Below are 21684 nucleotides of genomic sequence, written 5' to 3'. Positions count from 1 at the left end.
TCATCTATATTAACCATTTTGACATACATTATACATTTTAAAATAGACGACTTTAAAATGATGTTGCCAATATTGTTGAGTTGCGTTCCTGGGACGACTTTACTTATAAGATAGTTCATTCGATTATATGAAATCAACTTTAACTTGAGAATATCCGTCAGAAAAGATCATAACATGTAATTCGTCTTTAAAAAGACAAATACATGCTATGATGACAGTAAAATTCTCCTGTTAGTGATTCCATAGTAAATTATAACTAATATAATTATAATTAAATTATAACCAATTGTGTCGCGAATTCCTCGGCAGAATGTAGTAGGATCTGGTTACCCATATTGAAAGAGGAAGGTATTAAAAGGAAAATACCAGTATTGGTAACTCAGTAACATATAGAGAATGCATCATTTATGTTTTTTAAATAACAAACATATAAAATCGTAATTTGATGTTTGTTGTAGGTAAACTAAATGCACGATCAAATACTTACCATGTCGGGATAGTATTATGAGGTTTTTTCCTGGTTTTTCCCTCATAATTTACTATGGAATCACTAACAGGAGAATTTTACTGTCATCATGGCATGTATTTGTCTTTTTAAAGACGAATGACATGTTATGATTTTTTCTGACGGATATTCACAAGTTAAAGTTGATTTCATGTAATCGAATGAACTATCTTATAAGTAAAGTCGTCCCAGGAACGCAACTCAACAATATTGGCAATATCATTTTAAAGTCGTCTACTTTAAAATGTATAATGTATGTCTGAATTGTCAATATAGATGAGTCAGATAAAATTAAATTATTAGAAGAATTTTTCACTAAGTAACAAAAAACAAAATTTGTTTAATTTACTAATGTTTGTATTTTGAAAACGATTTCCGTTTCAAACATTTGAAATCCGTAGCTTCTTATAGACCCATTAGTTTATTACTAATTTTTGCTAAAATTCTTGAAAAACTGATATTAAAGAAATTAAGTTCTTCCCTAGAAGAAAATTGCTTAGTTCCTGACTACCAATTTGGTTTTCGACAAAAACCAGGATTTGGAGAAAAAGCGGTATTGTTCTTCAGTTTTCACACAAGCTTATGAATAAGTGTGGCATATACACGCTTGATGTATAAAATTAAACAACAACTATATCAATACTATTCAGATGTATATATATGTATATATATATATATATATATATATATATATATATATATTTATATGTACTGTAGGATATTCAAATCCTACATAACAGATAGATATTTCCAGATAAAATACGGTACGCTAGTAACAGTATTGAGACCTATGAACTCTGGTGTACCTCAAGGTAGTGTGCTTGGTCCACTCTTATACCTATTATACACGGCCGACCTACCCACTTCTGATCAGTGTTCCTTGGCAACATTTGCTGATGACACCGTCATCCTCTCGTCGCACACGAATTCGATCGAAGCATCTAGAAGGTTACAAATCTCCTTAAAGACCGTTTAGATGTGGTTAAGAAAATGGCGAATCAAGGTTAATGAAAGTCAATCAAACCATGTAACTTTTACAACTAAACGTTTAACATGTCCACCTGTACAACTAAACAATCAAGATATACCGCAATCCGATAGTGCAAAATACCTTGGTGTTCATCTTGATAGACGATTTACTTGGAGAAACCACATCTTCAATAAATAAAAACAACTTGGATTAAAATTAAGACAACTTTTTACTGGCTACTTGTACAAGTGAGAAAACTTAAGAGACACAAATCCTTGGACTTACCAGATAGATTTTTATAAGTAAATTGTTTAGAATATAAGAAAAAAAATGTTTTTAATAATAATTTTAGTTAAATTTAATAAGGAAGATACCAGCACTGGTAGGTATTCTTCGCTTATGTTAATTTCTCTATATGAATTATTAAATTTGATTATTGCACGACAGATTGCAAATTTTTACTTTAAAAATAAAATTTAAAAAATCATCTTATAAAGAAAGTTCCGAATATGGTCCGATCCATGCACTTAACTTAGAAGTCATAAGCAGCTCAACTACGGTTGAGCCTGGGACAATTTCTTATAAAATATCCCTTATTATTCCATGGTTCATGCAGATAAAAAGTATTAGCACTTTTTCGTCTCAATTTTTGAATTTTTTTTAAATATCATTTCCTCCAACAAAACGTCTTTCTCTAGAAAACATAAATTTTCCATCGTGCTTTTTCCAAAGTTCAATTGTAACAAAGTAAGGATCTTATTCAATTCTAGATGCTCCATTACCACTAACGACACACCCTTTACATTACTAACTTCCCGTTATCAACTAAACACCTTCTGGCGTAAATATAAAATCGATAGAAAAACATTGTTTCGTTTCAACAAATCGTGTCTTTCTCTCGACGTAATGAAAAATAAACCATTGTTTACTCAAAACCGGATATTTTCAGAAAATATTTGTAGTAATCACGAAATGTTATTAAAAAACTATTTTTCCAAGTCCGTCAAAACAACATCGTTAATACTGTATAAGGTTATTAAAAGGCCGTCGTCGGGATTACGCCAGCACAGATACGAAAATCAACATTTGTAACAGTTGCCGTTTCCATTTATCGAGAGAAACGTTGGCGTGTTATCGACGAAATGCCAATAGAGAATTGACAATCGGGAACGGCTCTTGTCGAGTCTCTAGGCCAGTCTTTATACCTAGTCGATTTATACTTCGAATAATGTTAATATCGCCAAGCTCAATGTGACATCGAAATAAATTTTTAACTCCAAGAATATATATACAGTGTGACCCATTTAGATTGGAAACACCTCTATAAAATTTGAAGTTGTTAACCGATTTTAACCAATTTTTTTTTAATGTCATGTAATAAAAGGTCTATTGCGGGACAAAATATAAAATATTTATTTAAATTTTCAGGGCAGTCTACGATACTTTTTCTTCGTCGAAAATAGAGAATTTGTATTAGCGATTTTTTTATTAATACAATTTTTACACCACTGGATTTACAGTGGCTTCAAATAGCTATGACAAAAATTTTATTAAAATATATTTATTAATAACGAAATTATGACAACTTAAAATTTTAAAACTCACTAAGCTACGAGTCAAAAAAGAACACCCTGTATCAACAGATAACCATAAAACTAATTATTTTTCAAATAATTTTCATAATAAACCACTACTAGACAAAAAAATGTTTAAAATAGCATAAAAATTTAATGCAAGTAACGCACTTACATTATTATTAACTTTACATGCTACAACTTAAATCTTAGTTGCCATGACAACGATATTACTGTTTGACAGTATTTGTGTCATAAAAATTTCAGTGCTAGCATAAATTTATGCATAATATCTGCAACAATATTTACTTCAAATTCTTTTAATAATATTTTGTGTCATGGCTGCAAGATTAAGTTTGAGAGAAAAAATTAAAATTATACGTCTTTTGGGAGATAACGATAGAAGTGCCAGGGAAGTTTGTACAATATTTAATGACAGACATGTGGATCGTCCTAATATTAGCTGTGCTACGGTAAACAAAATAAATAGAATATTTAATGAATATGGTGCAGTATTAAAACTAATTTTAAAAAATAACCCATTACAAAGAAGAAGAGGAAATGATCAAATCATTTTAGATCATTTCAGAAATAACCCTAATGCCAGTTTAAGGAATGACAGTTTATATTTGAATGTGCCTCGAGAGAGTATTCGACGATGTCTTAAGGTAAATAATATTAAACCTTTCAAACCAAACTTCTTACACACATTACAAGAAGGCGACGAAGCAAAACGTTTAGAATATTGTTTATGGGCTCAAGTGGAATATTTAAACAATATAAATTTTCTATAAACGTGTTGTTTACCGAAGAAGCCACTTTCACTACAAATGGAGTAGTATCATCACAGAATTGTCGCTATTGGACAGCAGATAATCCCCATTGGGTAATAAACTGTAAAAGCCAGTATTCTCAAAAAATCAATGTCTGGTGTGGTATACTGAACGAGCGAGTTATTGGTCCTTTCTTTTTTGAAGAAAACTTGAACTCACAGAATTTTTATACACCGACTTGTGAGATGCTATTCATAAGCTCCCAATTAATGAACGATTAAATTTGTATATCCAGTTAGATGGGTGTTCTGTTCATTACGCCAGAACCGTGAAGCAATGGCTAAATGAAAATTTTCCGAACCGTTGGATAGGCTGGGGTAGTCCGTTGATAGATTGGCCACCCAGATCTCCAGATCTCACAATTTTAGACTTCTTTCTCTGAGGAGTTATCAAACAAAAAGTTTACCAAACCCGTGCAAGAGACGTAAACGGACCCGTGCAAGAATTCGACAGGCATGTGCAGAAATTACTCCCCAACAACTAAGAAATGTAATTAGAAATATTCATAAACGCTACGCTCCACCATCTAAATGTATCCAATCGCTAATACAAATTCTCCATTTTCGACGAAAAAAAAGTATTGTAGAATGCTCTGAAAATTTAACTAAATATTTCATATTTTGTCCCGCAATAGACATTTTATTACATGACATTAAAAAAAAATTTGGTTAAAATCGGTTAACAACTTCAAATTTTATAGAGGTGTTTCCAATCTAAATGGGTCACACTGTTATATATATATATATATATATATATATATATATATATATATATATTGTTATGATGTGTTTTTTGTTTGAATGATGAGCAATGAGTATTTTTAATAATATAGGGTTTTTATCGCGGTTCTCAAAGAATTAGCTTGTAAGTACTTTTTTAAATTATCTTTATTATAACTATTATGAAACACACATATATATCTAACTTAGCCAATGTAAATTTAAAATAAACTATCTTTAAATTGATATTCTTATAAAACTAATTAAATTCTATAGACAATCTACAATTTAAACAAAACTATCTTCAAAATTGAAATTGTTATGACACTAACTAAATTATATTAACAAAATTTTGTACCTTTCTTTCACTGAATGCCTAAATGAACTGTTTTCTACTATATAGATTCTAATCACCACTGAATGTCTTCGTACTTCAGTTATCCTTGTTTTTTGTGAAATTACTTTTTCCAATTATCAGCTTCTACCAATTTAAGATATAGTTTTCTTCACCAGCATTTATACACCACCAACCAAACCAGCAAACAGCATTTATATTTATTCTTCTTTTCAATATACCTTATCCAATTATAAGTTGATTTATACTAATCTCCAACCATAATATAATTTAATTTCTTCCAATATACTTTTTTTTAATCTTCAATAATTATTTGTGTATAATTATAAATGTGCATTAAATTATATGCATAATTTTTAATCTTCATTTAACTCACTATATTAAACAATTGGACTATCTCCAACTAACTTTCATATTTCTTATAAAACTGCTTGACTGATTTACTAAAACTGTGAACAATTGACTTCACTAATTAATTGTGTCTATCTTCTACTAACTTTCATAATAAACTGCTTGACTTCTAACTAAAAACTGCCATCTTGAATCCAAATCACGGGTATTTATATCTTTTCAATCTTCCAGAACCATCTGGTAAGAAATTATGTTCCAATTTGATCTATCACTTCTATATAGATGTTCTCGAAAAAAATATCTGTTCGATCCACCGCCATAATCATTATTTCGAGAATGTTCGACTGTAAACAATGGTCACACTCTGCACTCTGAAGAATTCGTTAATGTTCCATTGATAATTTTGTTGACATTTAGGCTTTTCAGATCAGAATAAACATTTAAATCATCAAATATATATAAATTAAACACCTCAAACCAACATTATTATTATAACCCCACTTATATTCGTATTATGATTAATTTCTATCTGTCAATCCACTGTATAGTTGGTTGCCTAAGCACATGGCTCACTTAAATCTATTTACAACATTAAAATTACTAAAATACAACTTTTTACAATTATTATATGCTAATTTATTAAAAATGCCCTCACATAAATATATTTTTATTAAATTCTCTAGTATATAACTTATTTAAAATAATCAAATACTTTTTTATATCTAATATTATGTAGTATATAACTTATAAATTATTTTCTATAAACCCCAATCGTCACAATACCCCAAAAATAATATTTAAAATAAATAATTTACTTATTATTTTTTTAAATATTAATTTTCTCATACCTTATTAAATTTAATAAATCAATTTTTTTTTATTTAAAATGTGTTAAATACATCCCTGTTCGCTGTCTATGTCAAAACAGAGAACAACGGAGCACAGTTCGGCTATTCTATGGTCAAACTGTCATGTCAAATGGAGCATGGATTTTATCAGAGAATAAAATATAACCTTAATTAAAAATATAATCTATATTGTGTTCTGTTTATTTATAGACAAAATCTAGGAATTATTTCCATTCAACAGGCTTTCATCCATATGAATTGGTAAGTTTTACACTTTTTATAAAGACATTTACACAATCAATTCTGTATCTAACCCCAAATTATGATTTTTAGGGTACCAAACAATTTCCATATGTACAAAATTCAATAAGTATGATGTCAAATTTATTCACAACAAAGAAATCCACCATCTATCTATGAAATGGATCTATCAGTAAGTTTTTTTTTTTAAATTCTTTTCTTTGTTTAGTTGACATATTGGGCATTGGGTAGTAATTTCTTTTGCTATACTTATGTCATTCTTTGCAAAATAATTGTCCCTAAATAGCATCCATAGCTTTCTTGAACCAATATGCATATAATTGTTATGTAAATTTTTCAATATTTTCTTTGCTAAAGTTCTAGTTATTACATATACTTCTATGCCATTTATTATTTTATAATATACCCCATCTTTCCTAAGGACTTTTTGTTTTTCACTCAAATTGATCTGATCTCTTATAATTTCTTCTTTAGAATATAATCCAGTACTTTCTACTAATTGATTAAATCCAATTTTTATTGTTCGCTGCCCTTTTTGTGATGTATTTTCTAACCTTGATAAAGCATCTGCCACTATATTGGATTTTCCAGAAATGTATTTGATTTCAAAGCAGTATTCACTAAGTATTAGACTCCACCGATGTATTCTACTGTTTCCATATTTGTTATTTAATATAGACGTTAAAGCTTGGTGATCTGTTTCTATTGTAAATTCATTACCCAACAAATAAAATCTTAATTTTGTGACACAGTGTATTATACTTGCTAGTTCTAATTCTGAAACTGAGTAACCCTTTTCATGTGGCTTTGTAATTCTTGAAATGAATTGTATTGGGTATTCGACCCCATCATGTATTTGTAATAATACCCCTGATAATCTCTCTATTGATGCATCTGTTCTTAATATGAATGGCTGTGTGTAGTCAGGATAGTATATTTTCAAATTTGACAGAAAAATGTTCTTAATCTCTTGGAATGCTAGTTCTCTTCTCTGATCCCATCTCCATTTTACACCTTTTCTCAGTAGTTCAAGTAATGGAAGTTCTTTTATACTTAGATCTGGTATCATCCTTTTATAATAATTAATTATTCCAATAAATCCTCTTAAAGTTCTTAAATTGTGTGGTGTTTTATATTCCTGAATGACTTGTGTCCGTTCTGGATCCATTTCGATTCCCTTAGTGTTAAGTTTATAACCTAGATATATGACTTCTTTTTGAAAAAATGTACATTTTTCTTGATTTATTTTTAGTCCAACTTTGTCTAATCTATTTATTATAATTTTTAGGTGTTTCTCATGATCTTCAGCCGTTTTAGAAAAAATTAATATATCATCAATGTAGTGAATTACAAAATGTTCATATTGATCCAAAATATCATGAAGACATCTACATAGAGCTATGCAAGATGATTGAAGTCCAAATGGTACTACTTTGAATTGATATACTACTCCATCTATCTGAAATCCTGTATACTGTCTACTTTTTCTTTCTAGAGGTATTAACCAAAAACTATGCTGTAAATCGATTTTAGTGAAAAATGACATTCCTGTAATTCTTCCTAGTATTCCATCTATACTCATTGGTGCTTCAAATTGCTTTTCAGTGATCTTGTTAATATTCCTTGCATCCAAACATAACCTGATTTCACCTGATCTTTTTCGTACTACTACTATGGGGTTAATAAAACGTGTGTCTGCCTTCTCAATGATCCCATCTTCTAACATATTATTAATTGTTTTGTTTACTTCTTCTCTGTATTTATATGGTATTGGGTATGATTTTGTTTTAAAATCTTTTTCCTCCTTAACTCTTATACTATGGATATAATTCTGTGCAATTCTATTTTCTTTATTGACAAGTCCCTTGTGTTGCTGCAATATGGAAATGACTATTGATTTATATTCTTCAGGGCAATTTAAAACTTTCATCATATCTTCTTCTTTACAAATAACATTATTCTTCATTATGTACTCATTATTCCTTGCTTCCAATTTTACGCACTCCGCCTCGTAGGCATCCATCTGCTTAAAATTTCCATTCCTTAAATATTCACTACAATAACTATTCTTTACATTCTTTTGGGACATTTCCCTATCATCAAAATACATTTTTTCTTCATAAACATCATTATTTTCTTTTAATAATATCCTATCAACTCTTATTCCTTCTTCCACCTCATCTTTCTGCATAAATTTAATTATTTGCCCTTCCAAAGTTACCATTTTTTCTTCAAAATCTATCTTTACTTTCTTCTTTTCCAATTCATCATTTCCCATTAATATATCAACACATAAATCCTTGACAATAAATCCTTGCATATTAATTTCTTTATTAAGAATATTAATTTTAAAATTGGCTAGTTTATCAATTTCACCCAACTTCTTATTATTTGCACCAATAATTTTAATTTTTGGAATCTTTATTATATCTGATAATTTTAATGTATTAAAAATAAAATTCTCCGAGACTAAAGTACTTTCTGAACCAGTATCTATCATAATCTTAATCATTTTATTTTTGGCCAAAGCATTTATATAAATTAAATTAATAGATTCAATAATTTTATCTTCATCTAAAGAAATAAATTCAGAAGGTTTTTCATAATAGCAATGGCCTAACTTGTAATTCAGAAAGTTTACTGCACAAAATTTTGATTATTAGAATTGTCAGATTGTATCTGACCACTTGGATCTGATGTCCTATGTCTTTCCCTACTATGACTTCTACTCACATTTTCTTGCCTTGTACTATTTCGTTCCCTGTCTTCGCAGCTTCTATTCCTTCGAATACAATTTACCTGTCTGTTATAGTTAGGTCGCTCTGTATTTCTTCTATTGTTAAAATCTTGTCTATTATTATTAGTACTGTTACTAAAATGTTGTCTATTATAATTAGTATTATTATTAAAATTTTGTAAATTATTACCATACCTAGTATTATTGTTATATGATTGTCTATATTGTTGATTATCATTTTTATTATATTGAAAGTTATTGTTTTTTCTGTTGTTATTATTACTTGTCATATTGCCTCTTTGTATTCTTTGAATAAAATTAATAAAACTATCTATTGTTTGAATATTTTGTACAGTTACTGTTTGCACAACATCAACATCAAAATGTCTAGATACATTTAAGACTGTTTCATCCTCTCTAAGTGGTGGTTCTAAATATTTTGCAACTGTTATCAGTTTTAATGCATAATCTACCATATTTGATTTTAAATTGTGATTATACTTTCCAAAATATAGAATTTCTCTAAACTTGGCTTGCTCTAATTCACCCCAATAATAATTTAAAAATTTATTTTCAAATGTTTGAAAATTATCTAAATCATTCTCAATACTAGCAAACCAAGTTGCTGCATTGGCATTTAATGTCATTCTAATATAATCTTTAATATCATTAATATTATTCACAAATCTTAATTTATGTTTTAAACTATTTATGTATACTCTAGGATGCAAATTTTTTATATTACCAGAGAATTTAATCCCAGTCTCATTTGATAAATTTAAGTAAGGTCTCCCTATGTCTCTCATTTGTGAAATATCATCTATTCTCTGTTCCACATTTCTTATTTGATTACAATTTATTTGGATATTTTGTTGTATATCGTCTAATTTTTCTTCTGTGTTTCTCCTGTCTTCGTTAATTTTTACTTCTAAGTTACATTTCTGTAACTCTATTTTCTGTTCTATATCTATCTTATTATCTTGAATAATCCTCTTTACTTCTGTCCTCTCATTTTCTATCCTTTTCTTGTAGTCATTCCGTATAATTTTTATTTCATTTGCTACTTTTTTCTCTGCAGCTTCAAGTTTTTTATCCATTTGTTTTTCTATTTGTTTTACAATTTTATTATTATTATCTTCTATTTTCTTTTCTAATTTTCTATAATTCTCTTCTAATTTCTGTTCCATTTTTTTCATGTCTTCTTTGACTTCTTTTGAATTCTCTTCCAATTTTTTTATGTCTTCTTTGACTTGTTTTGAATTCTCTTGCAATTTTTTTATGTCTTCTTTGACTTCTTTTGAATTCTCTTCCAATTTTTTTATGTCTTCTTTGATTTCTTTTGAATTCTCTTCCATTTTTTTTGTATTCTCTTCCATTGTCTTGTTCATCTGCATCATTAATGACATCAAAGCTGCCATATTGACATTTTCCTCTCTTTCTGGATTCATTTCTGCAGTATCTTGTGAAGCTTGAACTAAACTCTCCTCTTGTATAGGTTGTGTTTCTACTTCCACATCTTCTTCATTCTTTTTGCTTCTTGTACCTTTCTTTCCTTGAGACATTTTGAGACTTTACTTGTTCAAATATAATTAAAAATAAAATCTATAATTTTTCCTTTCTACTGATAATTAATTTAATTATATGAGAGCACTTATCTTTCCAAACTAATTCTTTTAAATAGAGAGCCCCACGTTGGGCGCCAAATTGTTATGATGTGTTTTTTGTTTGAATGATGAGCAATGAGTATTTTTAATAATATAGGGTTTTTATCGCGGTTCTCAAAGAATTAGCTTGTAAGTACTTTTTTAAATTATCTTTATTATAACTATTATGAAACACACATATATATCTAACTTAGCCAATGTAAATTTAAAATAAACTATCTTTAAATTGATATTCTTATAAAACTAATTAAATTCTATAGACAATCTACAATTTAAACAAAACTATCTTCAAAATTGAAATTGTTATGACACTAACTAAATTATATTAACAAAATTTTGTACCTTTCTTTCACTGAATGCCTAAATGAACTGTTTTCTACTATATAGATTCTAATCACCACTGAATGTCTTCGTACTTCAGTTATCCTTGTTTTTTGTGAAATTACTTTTTCCAATTATCAGCTTCTACCAATTTAAGATATAGTTTTCTTCACCAGCATTTATACACCACCAACCAAACCAGCAAACAGCATTTATATTTATTCTTCTTTTCAATATACCTTATCCAATTATAAGTTGATTTATACTAATCTCCAACCATAATATAATTTAATTTCTTCCAATATACTTTTTTTTAATCTTCAATAATTATTTGTGTATAATTATAAATGTGCATTAAATTATATGCATAATTTTTAATCTTCATTTAACTCACTATATTAAACAATTGGACTATCTCCAACTAACTTTCATATTTCTTATAAAACTGCTTGACTGATTTACTAAAACTGTGAACAATTGACTTCACTAATTAATTGTGTCTATCTTCTACTAACTTTCATAATAAACTGCTTGACTTCTAACTAAAAACTGCCATCTTGAATCCAAATCACGGGTATTTATATCTTTTCAATCTTCCAGAACCATCTGGTAAGAAATCATGTTCCAATTTGATCTATCACTTCTATATAGATGTTCTCGAAAAAAATATCTGTTCGATCCACCGCCATAATCATTATTTCGAGAATGTTCGACTGTAAACAATGGTCACACTCTGCACTCTGAAGAATTCGTTAATGTTCCATTGATAATTTTGTTGACATTTAGGCTTTTCAGATCAGAATAAACATTTAAATCATCAAATATATATAAATTAAACACCTCAAACCAACATTATTATTATAACCCCACTTATATTCGTATTATGATTAATTTCTATCTGTCAATCCACTGTATAGTTGGTTGCCTAAGCACATGGCTCACTTAAATCTATTTACAACATTAAAATTACTAAAATACAACTTTTTACAATTATTATATGCTAATTTATTAAAAATGCCCTCACATAAATATATTTTTATTAAATTCTCTAGTATATAACTTATTTAAAATAATCAAATACTTTTTTATATCTAATATTATGTAGTATATAACTTATAAATTATTTTCTATAAACCCCAATCGTCACAATATATATATATATATATATATATATATATATATATATATATATATATATATATATATATATGTATATCATCATCATCATCATCATCATCATTCTCAGCATATTCTACCGATTATGGTGTAGCCTCCCTTACAAATTCATTCTTCATATCTGCCCACGATTGTCCAAAATTCGCTTCTCTGTGCCATGTTGTACCGGCTTGTATCCTTATGTCATAGTCCCATCTTAAATTCGGACGTCTACTTGGTCTTTTAACGCCTCTTGGATACCACAGTGTAACCTATTATCAGTTCTTTAGCTAAATGTCCTACCCACTGCCGTTTTAAAGATTTAATTCTATGGATTACATCAATTACCTTGGTTTTTCTGTCTGATCTATTCTATTCTCTTTCGATCTCTCCTTGTTATACCTAGCATGCATCGCTCGATTGAACTTTGATTGACTTTGAGTTTCGATATTATCTCTTTCTTTAGTGTCCAAGTTTCGCAGCCGTATATCATGATTGGTAGTATACACTGATTGAATGCTTTTTTATTCAGGTGAATTGGCATCTTCGATTTGAATATAACTGCATTTCTACCAAAAGATGTCCAAGCTAGTTTGATTCTGTTGATTTCTGGAAGTAATGAGCCAGATTTATGTATTAATTGTCCCAGTGCAGTGTTGTTTATTATTACATCTTGGACATCCACTAGCTACATATCTACATAGTACATGGTGTTGGTTTTTGTCAAGTTCATTTTTAGGCCAACTTCATTGCTAGTTGCATTTGGGTCGCTTATAAGTTCTTGTAGTTCTGCAGGATTATTAGCAATCAGAATGATGTCGTCTGCAAATCTTAGATGGCTGAGGTAATCTTCATCAATGGAAATTCTTGTGTTCTGCCAGTTCATTTTGCTAAATATATTTTCTAGAGTTGCAGTGAAGAGCTTTGGTGATATTACGTCTCTTTATCCGACGCCTCTGGTAGTGGGAAATTCTGTAGCGTTTTCATAAATTTTAGCTTTTGCTTGTCTGTATAGACAGAGTAGACAGAGTGACAAATTATCAAATACAATAATTAGGAAAAAAACTGGTGTTACTGACGAAGTTCAAAGGATTACAACATTGAAATGGAACTGAGCGGGGCATGTTGCCAGATCAAAAGATGAAAGGTGGACGAAAAAAATTCTGGAATGGGGACCTAGACACGATGCTTATCGTAATCGAGGACGTCCTCCAACAAGGTGGTCAGATGACATCAAGCGCATTCAGCACAACTGAATACAGGGTACTCAAGATAGAATGCATTGGAATTATTTACGGGAGGCCTATGTCCAGCAGTGGACGCCAAACGGCTGATGATGATGATTTGCTTGTCTGTATATATTTGCTAAAGTTTCTATGTACGATTTGTCAATGCATTGGTTGGTCAAAGCTTCTATTGCTGCCTTGGGATATATAGAATCGAAAGCCTTCTCGAAATCTATAATGATTAATTCTAGCGGTATTTCATATTCTTTACCTCTATTCATTAGTTCTTTAAGTGTATGAATATGATCTATAGTACTGAATCCACTTCTGAAGCCAGCTTGTTCTCTTGGCTGTGCAGCATATAATGCGTTTATTAATATGTTGTTGATGATATTTGTGAATATCTTGTATACGATTTTTAGTAGACTTATAGGTCTGTAGTTTTTGATACCCTCTTTGCTACCTTTTTTGTGAATAAAAATTATGTTTGCTGTATTCCAGTGGTCTGGTATACATCTCGATCTTAGGCAGTTTGTAAATATACCTACTAATATTTTCCAGGTTTAATTGCCAGCGTATTTAAGCAGTTCCACTGTCATACCATCTATTCCAGCTGCTTTACCGCTTTTTATTTTTGCAATTGTCAATTCTACTTCTTGCAGAAGGACTTCTGGTATATCTTCTTGGTTACTGATTACTTCTTCAAGTGTGTCAGGAGCTTTGTATAGTTCGGTGTAGAATTAAGGTACGAGTTGTATAATTTTATTTCGGTCTGTAATTCTTATGTTTTCCTTTGTTACAGCAACGATTTGCTTTTTCCCAATAATTAAGGCTTTTCTTGTTTTCTTATAGTTTTTCCTGTTTTCGATTGCATTTTCTACCAGTCTTTCATTGTATTTTCTTATGTCTTCCTTAATGCTTTTCCTTATTGTCTTACAAAGTACTCTGTATTATATTCTCTGTATGCTGCTGCTTACTTTTATTTCCCTTCTTTGTTTTAGCATTATTTAAGTCTAATTAGACAGTTTACTATGTTGATTTTGGTGTGAGGGTCTCCGATTTCTTTGGCACTATCAAGGATGATTTCCATTAATTGAGAGCTGTCGATTTGGTCATGTCTACTTTCATCATTATTTGTCCTTTGGTAGTGATCTGAGTTTTCTTTTAGATTGTTAATATTTATACCGGATACTCTTGGTTTTGTGATTAATTTTATTCTTTCTAGTTTCAGATCCAAAACAATTTTTACTCTGATTAGTCTATGGTCGCTGCCTGTTTTAAATATATTTATTACACTGCCATATTTTATTGCAGCAATCTTGTTGGTTAGAATGAAGTCAATTTCGTTCTTAGTGATTCCATGTGGTACTACCTAAGTCCATTTTCTGGTTGATTTTTTCTTTAAGAATGTATTTGCAAATAGCATGTTTTGGTAGTATACAAACTGAACCAGTCTTTCCCCCTTCTCATTTCTATCACCGACTCCAAACTTTATCACGACTTATTTCTTGTCGTTTTGTCGTTTCTTTTTACCATTTTGGCATTAAAGTCAACAGTAAAATGTAATAGCATGTCTCGCAAAACAGGAAAACAAAAAACAAAATAGGTATATAGATGGAAGGCAACCGTATATATGTATTTCTAACTCTTGGTCGTCTTCAGTAAGGTGCAGCCAAGTTAAAAAAGGAGCATGTTAACTTAGGAAAAGATCACTTCAGGAGCAATGCGACCAATTTGTGGCATTGGAGTTGGAAAACCCTGATAGTTTCCAAGGCAATAACTTACAATAACTACGGAGGAAGCTATAGCTACCTGATGAGAGGAATACCAAACGTTATAACGTTTAAACGTTTAAAACAAATAAAAAAGGTTAATGAGATTGGATAATAAAAGTAAAATGTAATGGCAAATGTAAAAAGCAATTTTCTTGTGGCATTTTAAATTAATTACTATTTAAATGGGAATAAGCCACAATTAAAGGTTAAAATACGTTTATTGACGTTTCAATTTCCACTTCGGAAATCGTTTAATTTTATGCGAAAAGTCAGTGTTGTCGGTTTACATTTTTATTCCATTCGTAAAACAGGGAGGTAGTACGCCTAGATAATTTTTAAACGTGAAATAGACCGTTGTCGAATAGTGATAAATTTAACTTTATTTCGGAAACCTTAACAGTTTGAGCGGTACATTATTAGCAAAAAATTTTGCAAATGGCGTCCCCTATTATCCCTTAAAAAATTTCCATCGACCTACCAAACACCCTGTATATTTAGAGTTATATGGCATTGTCAGATCTCTCGGCGAATAGTAAAATTAAAAGAAGTGACATCCCCCTTCCTTTGGAGACTATATGACTGAAAAGAAATTTATTAAAAAAAGCAACATATTTAAAACAGAAATACAATAAAATACATTAGTGTAAAGAAAGAACAAAGTTTATAATAGTTTGTGAAAAGGTCGAAAAAAGTTTACAAAAGTTGAAAAAAAGTTTATAAAAGTTCTGAAACATTTAAAAAAAAACCAAAATTTGTACCTTATTCACAATACAGCACAGTAGCTTCTGGTGGTCATCTTCTTCTTCCGCAGGTACCGTCTTCCATCACAGCACCTTTGACTTTAACGACTTCGTCCTCCTCTAGGCCATCAGTTACCCATAATCCTTTGCCAGTCGGTTTCTTAGTAGGGGTATGCCTGCACCTACGTAGTTACTAACCACCTGCGGTAGGGCAGGGAGTGACTCTGCGGCTACTCCGGGGCCTCAGTAGCTTCTGGGACTGGTGGCTTCGGTGACTTATCGGTTGCTGAAACCTCCGACACTGAACAGTGTCACGAACTGCAAAATCGGTCGATGATACCATTAGCTGCTGGTGTAGAGCTTATTTTGGCTTAGCTTGGTGGGAGCCTGGGCCGTCAGCTCGTGTTATTTGTTGGGCGCCATATTACCATATGGGATGTAAAGGCTTGTCAAAGTATGACTACTTATACACTCCCACGGTGCCCGACAGAAGGCCTTCGACCAGTCTCTTCAAAGAACTCTCTGCGTATATTCCATCTTTAGTTAATAAGTTACATTCCTACACAGGAAGTAAATAAAAACAGGAGTAGCAGGTGGACAAAGTCTAGCCACAGACACATGGGACATCGGCATCGGACTCTTAGGGTACAGAGACTCTATTTGGGAACTGAGACCAGACTGAGGCCGAGAGCAGAAATATATCCCATATTTATATATATATATATATATATATATATATATATATATATATATATATATATATATATATTATCCATCATTCTTTAATAAAATAAAATTAAAAATAAATTTAAAGTTTTATATGCTGATCCGAATATTTTCGGAAGATAGGATAAGTACAACATTATGTATAATTTTATGTACTGCAATTCATTACAACAAACTGTTTCCAAAATTAATAAATTACTGTCATTAATTCTCACATTACCACCAACTTCTGCCCCAAATGAAAGAGATTCCTCATATCTCAAAAGAATCAAAACGTATTGTCGAAACACCATGAAACAAGAAAGAATGTCAAGCTTGTCTTAAATGGCAATAGAAAAAAAAAACTTTTGAGTTATCTTCAAAACTAATAAATTTTACCATGATGATATAAATCATTTTGCGACTTCCAAACTACGTAGACTAGAATTAATTTATAAACATGTTTAGACTCTAAATTTATAGAAAAAAAACCAAAAAAAAAACAAAAAATGATCTCCTATGATGATTGAAGCATTTTTATTAGACGGTATACCTATTTGAGTAGACAAAAAAACCTTGCCGAACCTGTCTCCAAAGCCACGATCCGCCACTGTTTGGTGTTAAAAACTATTAAGTGAATCAAGAAGGTAATTAGTCAAAATGGAATTAGATTCAAATCAAAGATAAATAATATTATTAAAGAAAATAGTTATTTTTGGAAACTTCTGACTGTTCGAAATTACAAACTGAGACTGATAATTTAATGTATGGTTAAGTTAAAGTTTTTCACTAAAACTCATCTATTTACATCAAAAACTGGAAGTGCACTTTAAAATTTTTTTGAAAAATGACTACACAAATTCGAGAAGTTTGTCAGATCTCCCCCATTTAGCAGAAACATATGAAGTACGTTCCGAGGCAAAACTCTAATGGTTTTAAACCAGGAGAACTCCCGAAAGAAATATGATCCCAATTTCTCATAGCGATTGTCCCCATTCAGAGAGTTCGAAATGCCAAAGGGAAAACAACGGAAATAAAAATCATTCGTCGAAATTTACGGGACAAAAAAGAAAAATTACGCTCACTTAATTTAGTACTTAACGTTTCGGAACTTAAAACAGATGCCTCGAGATATGGTTATGCTTCTACCTATTACTTTTTAGGGCCTTCGTTGTCGTACGCTCACAGCCGGCCCCATAAAAGAGGGGAAGTCAAACGCGAACTTTTAAAATGTACTTTTGGAGTGGATGGCAACATTACCGTAAATATTTTCGTTGAGTTATACGCCGTCTCTGGCGTAGACTCTCTATTCCAGCTACCAACCACCTCGTTTTCCAGATTTATTGTTTAAATTATGCCGGGAGTCACATAATAAGTGACATAATTCCGGATTGTGATACTGAAAAAACGGGAACAAGGGATTTACAAGTAATTACTTCAGTTCTGCTTGAAAAATTGGGCATTAAAGTAGGGATTTCAAATTCTAAGTGGCGCAGTCTATGGGATAACCGCTTTCGAAATTTTATCGCTTAACTATGCACCTAGTAATAAACTTTAGGGAGCTAAATGGCTAATAAAATGGCGGTTAAACCGATAAGGTCATAATAAACGTAAGAGATAATTTAAAAATCATAAGGGAGCTATTTTCTGCAAGTGGTAACAAAGTAATAGTTTTATTATTCCTTGAAATTGTTGCTTTGCATAATAAATACCAGAATATACAATCAATATCATATAAGTAATCTTTACAAATTACGAAACATATTATTAAACACATAACAACGAATTTAAAAGGACTGTCCGTTATATATTCATTTGGCACAGACTTTGGGGCATTGTAGACATCACGAAGGACTTTGGAAGGGATGCGTGGATTGACTACCTAAAAAAGCTATATGCAGAGGAAGAACAAACGACGCTAGACTCGGAAACACCAAAAATTACCACAAATGAAGAACTTATATAAATGTATAGGAAGTTCAGAAAATACTTGAAAACCTGAAAAACAGAAAAGCAGCAAGTAAAGACGGGATACCAAACGAGTTACTGAAATATTGTGGAGCAGCAATGACAGAACAATTAACCACATTAATTAATAAAATTATAAAACATAATAAAATACCGGAAGAATGGAGAACGAGCGAATTAATTCTACTATTCAAAAAAGGAGATGAAAAAACAGCCAGAAAACTACAGAGGTATAAACTTGTTTAGTACTACGCTAAACTTACAACTAATATTTTACAAGTGCTAATAAATTAGAGGATAAGTTTAGCAGATGAACAACAGAGTTGTCGTAGTGGACGATCGTGTACATATTCAATATTTGTTATAAAGCAAACTACTGAGAAATCACTAGAGTATAATAGACCAGCATTTCTGTGTCTGATTGACCTAAAGGAATCGTTTGACAGACTAAGACTCAAATATGTAATCCATCTTCTGTATAATAGAGAAGCTCACCTAAATATTATAAAAACTGTCGAAAACATCTACCAAAACAACAAAATGAAAGTTAGAATAGATGGACAACTTACAGAACCTATAGAAATAGGCAGAGGAATACGACAAGGTAATTTATTGAGCCGCATGCTCTTTAATTTGATCATGGATGATATCATCAAAAGCGTTAACAAATGAAGAAGATACAGAATGAGAAACAAAGAAATCAAAAGACTCTGTTACGCAGACCACGCAATATTGATAACCCAAGATGAAGATAGTCTGCAAAGACTGGTCCACAGATTTAACATAAGAGCAAAAGAATTTAATATGACAATCCCATCTCAGAAAACTAAAACAATAGTAGTCAGCAAAGAATCAACCAGATGTAAAATAGAAATTGATGGCATCAGTATTAAACAAGAAATGGAAATAAAATACCTGGGAATTACACTGTCTAGCTATGGAGACCTAGACAAACAAGTGAGAGATCAAGTACAAAAAGCAAATAGACAGGTAGGATGCCTTAATAACACTATATGGCGAAACATAAAAAATTACCACTGAGGTGAAATTAAAAATTTATAAAGTCAGTGTAAGACCAACAATGACATATGCCTCAGAAACAAGACCTGACATAGCCAAAACGCAAAGGCTACTGGAAACGGCAGAGATGAGAATACTGAGAAGAATTACAGGAAATACGCTGAGAGATCGAAAGAGAAGTGAAGATATTAGAAGAAAATGTAACGTATAGTGTATAAATGAATGGACACAAAATAGAAAAAATAATGGAATAACCACATAAGCGGAATGGAGAAGACACGTGTCGTCAAAATAGCAGGAGATAAGTCACCAATCAGCAGAAGTATCGAACGACCGCGCAAAAGATGGAGTGAAAACCTTCCATAGAGGTATTAATCCGCCAATAAACAAGCAGAATTGATTATAAAGAGGAAGAAGAAGGAGAAGAATATTTTAATTTAAATTAAACCTGTGTTTTACTAAGTTTGTTGTCTAAACGAGCTACCCGCCACAAATTCGACAGCACGGCAGAAGTAAAGGATCACAACCTGTAAGTTTAAATTTAAGAATGCAAATTTCTAAATAGGCATATTCAACAAGTGCATCTTTTTATATCTGCTGCTTCCATTAACAGAAACTTAATCCTTTCCAGTCTTACGATATTTGGCAGTAGTTTCTTATATCCTTACATTGTTTGGTTGTTTGCATTTTGTGTTATTTGTGTTGTTTTACGGTTATAGTTGCATCATTTGGTACGCACTTATTTATCAACTATTGTCAACTTTTCTTGTGTAATCATTGGATAATCTCTCAATAGATAAATGGTACGATAATGAAATTATAACACTTACACTTACACACTTACACGCTCTCATTGTAATATATCTGCAGGAGATAGAATGAGTTCTTAGAGGGAATTTAAAAGTGGTTCAGAAAAGAAAAACCTACGGACTCAAAAATCCAAACAAAAATAAAAATTTCTTTATTTTTTGTGACAACTGTTAAATTAAAACAGTAGCCTAGTGAAGCTGGTAGAGCATCAATAGATCCAGTTGATCTTAGACAGGAAACAATAATTACTTTTCCTACTCAAAATGAAAATGACAACCCAGAAGTAGAGTTGGACGTCGAGCAGATTAATTACGCTTATTGTAGTTACAGGTAACGTTTCATTTTTATTTGGGTAGATTGACTAATTAAAGAAATGCTTTTTAGTTTCCATGAAGTTTATTACTGTTCCGACAGGAGGTTGTATACTGACAATGTTAAAGATTTTGTTTTAAGAAACAAATTCTACAGTAGGGGCCATCTAAACCTAAAGGACCATTCCCAAAAGTCGCCAACAACCGTTCTTTTTTGGAAAAATTTTATTGTTTTAAATTTCCTGCTCGAACTGAATTGCCATGTTACGGGTTGTGCTACTAGCAAATAAATGATGTTGCATATAAGCCTTGCTTGCTTTTGCCGATAGAACAGCACAGTTTTATAATTCCGCATGGATTAAAGGAGTGATCGATTGGCAGGGTTTTTCAAAAAAAATTATAGTTTATAAAAAATCTTTAATTCACCCCGTCGCTTCGGTTGCTGACATGAAAAAAAATAACAAATCTTTTGAGTATTGTACGGAGAGTGACTTTAGAAGAAAAAAATCTTAGTGATGCAAATAGTGGCAATTTTGTCTAAATACAACAATTTCTTAGGCAAATTAATACAAAAACCGAAATATCAAACAAGATCGCATTTTGTAATTTTCTAAAGGGGGCCCCATTTCCAATTCTACGGTGGGGCCTGACGGAAGTTGTTACGACACTGATAATATAAGGCGTCTAGTATGTCTAAAATTAGTTTTTCGTCTTCTGAATGAGCATCTTTCTGATGAGGTTGGAATACAAACATAAGATGTTACGCAAAAGTGTCTGTCTTCCAAACACCATCCAGCAGACCATCATCTTTTGTTCCAAGTCTGTTTGTTCTTGGA

Source organism: Diabrotica undecimpunctata, chromosome 8, assembly GCF_040954645.1.
Source record: "Diabrotica undecimpunctata isolate CICGRU chromosome 8, icDiaUnde3, whole genome shotgun sequence".
NCBI lineage: Eukaryota > Metazoa > Arthropoda > Insecta > Coleoptera > Chrysomelidae > Diabrotica > Diabrotica undecimpunctata.
The sequence above is the reverse complement of the archived record's forward strand: the minus strand, read 5'-3'. Positions refer to the sequence as shown.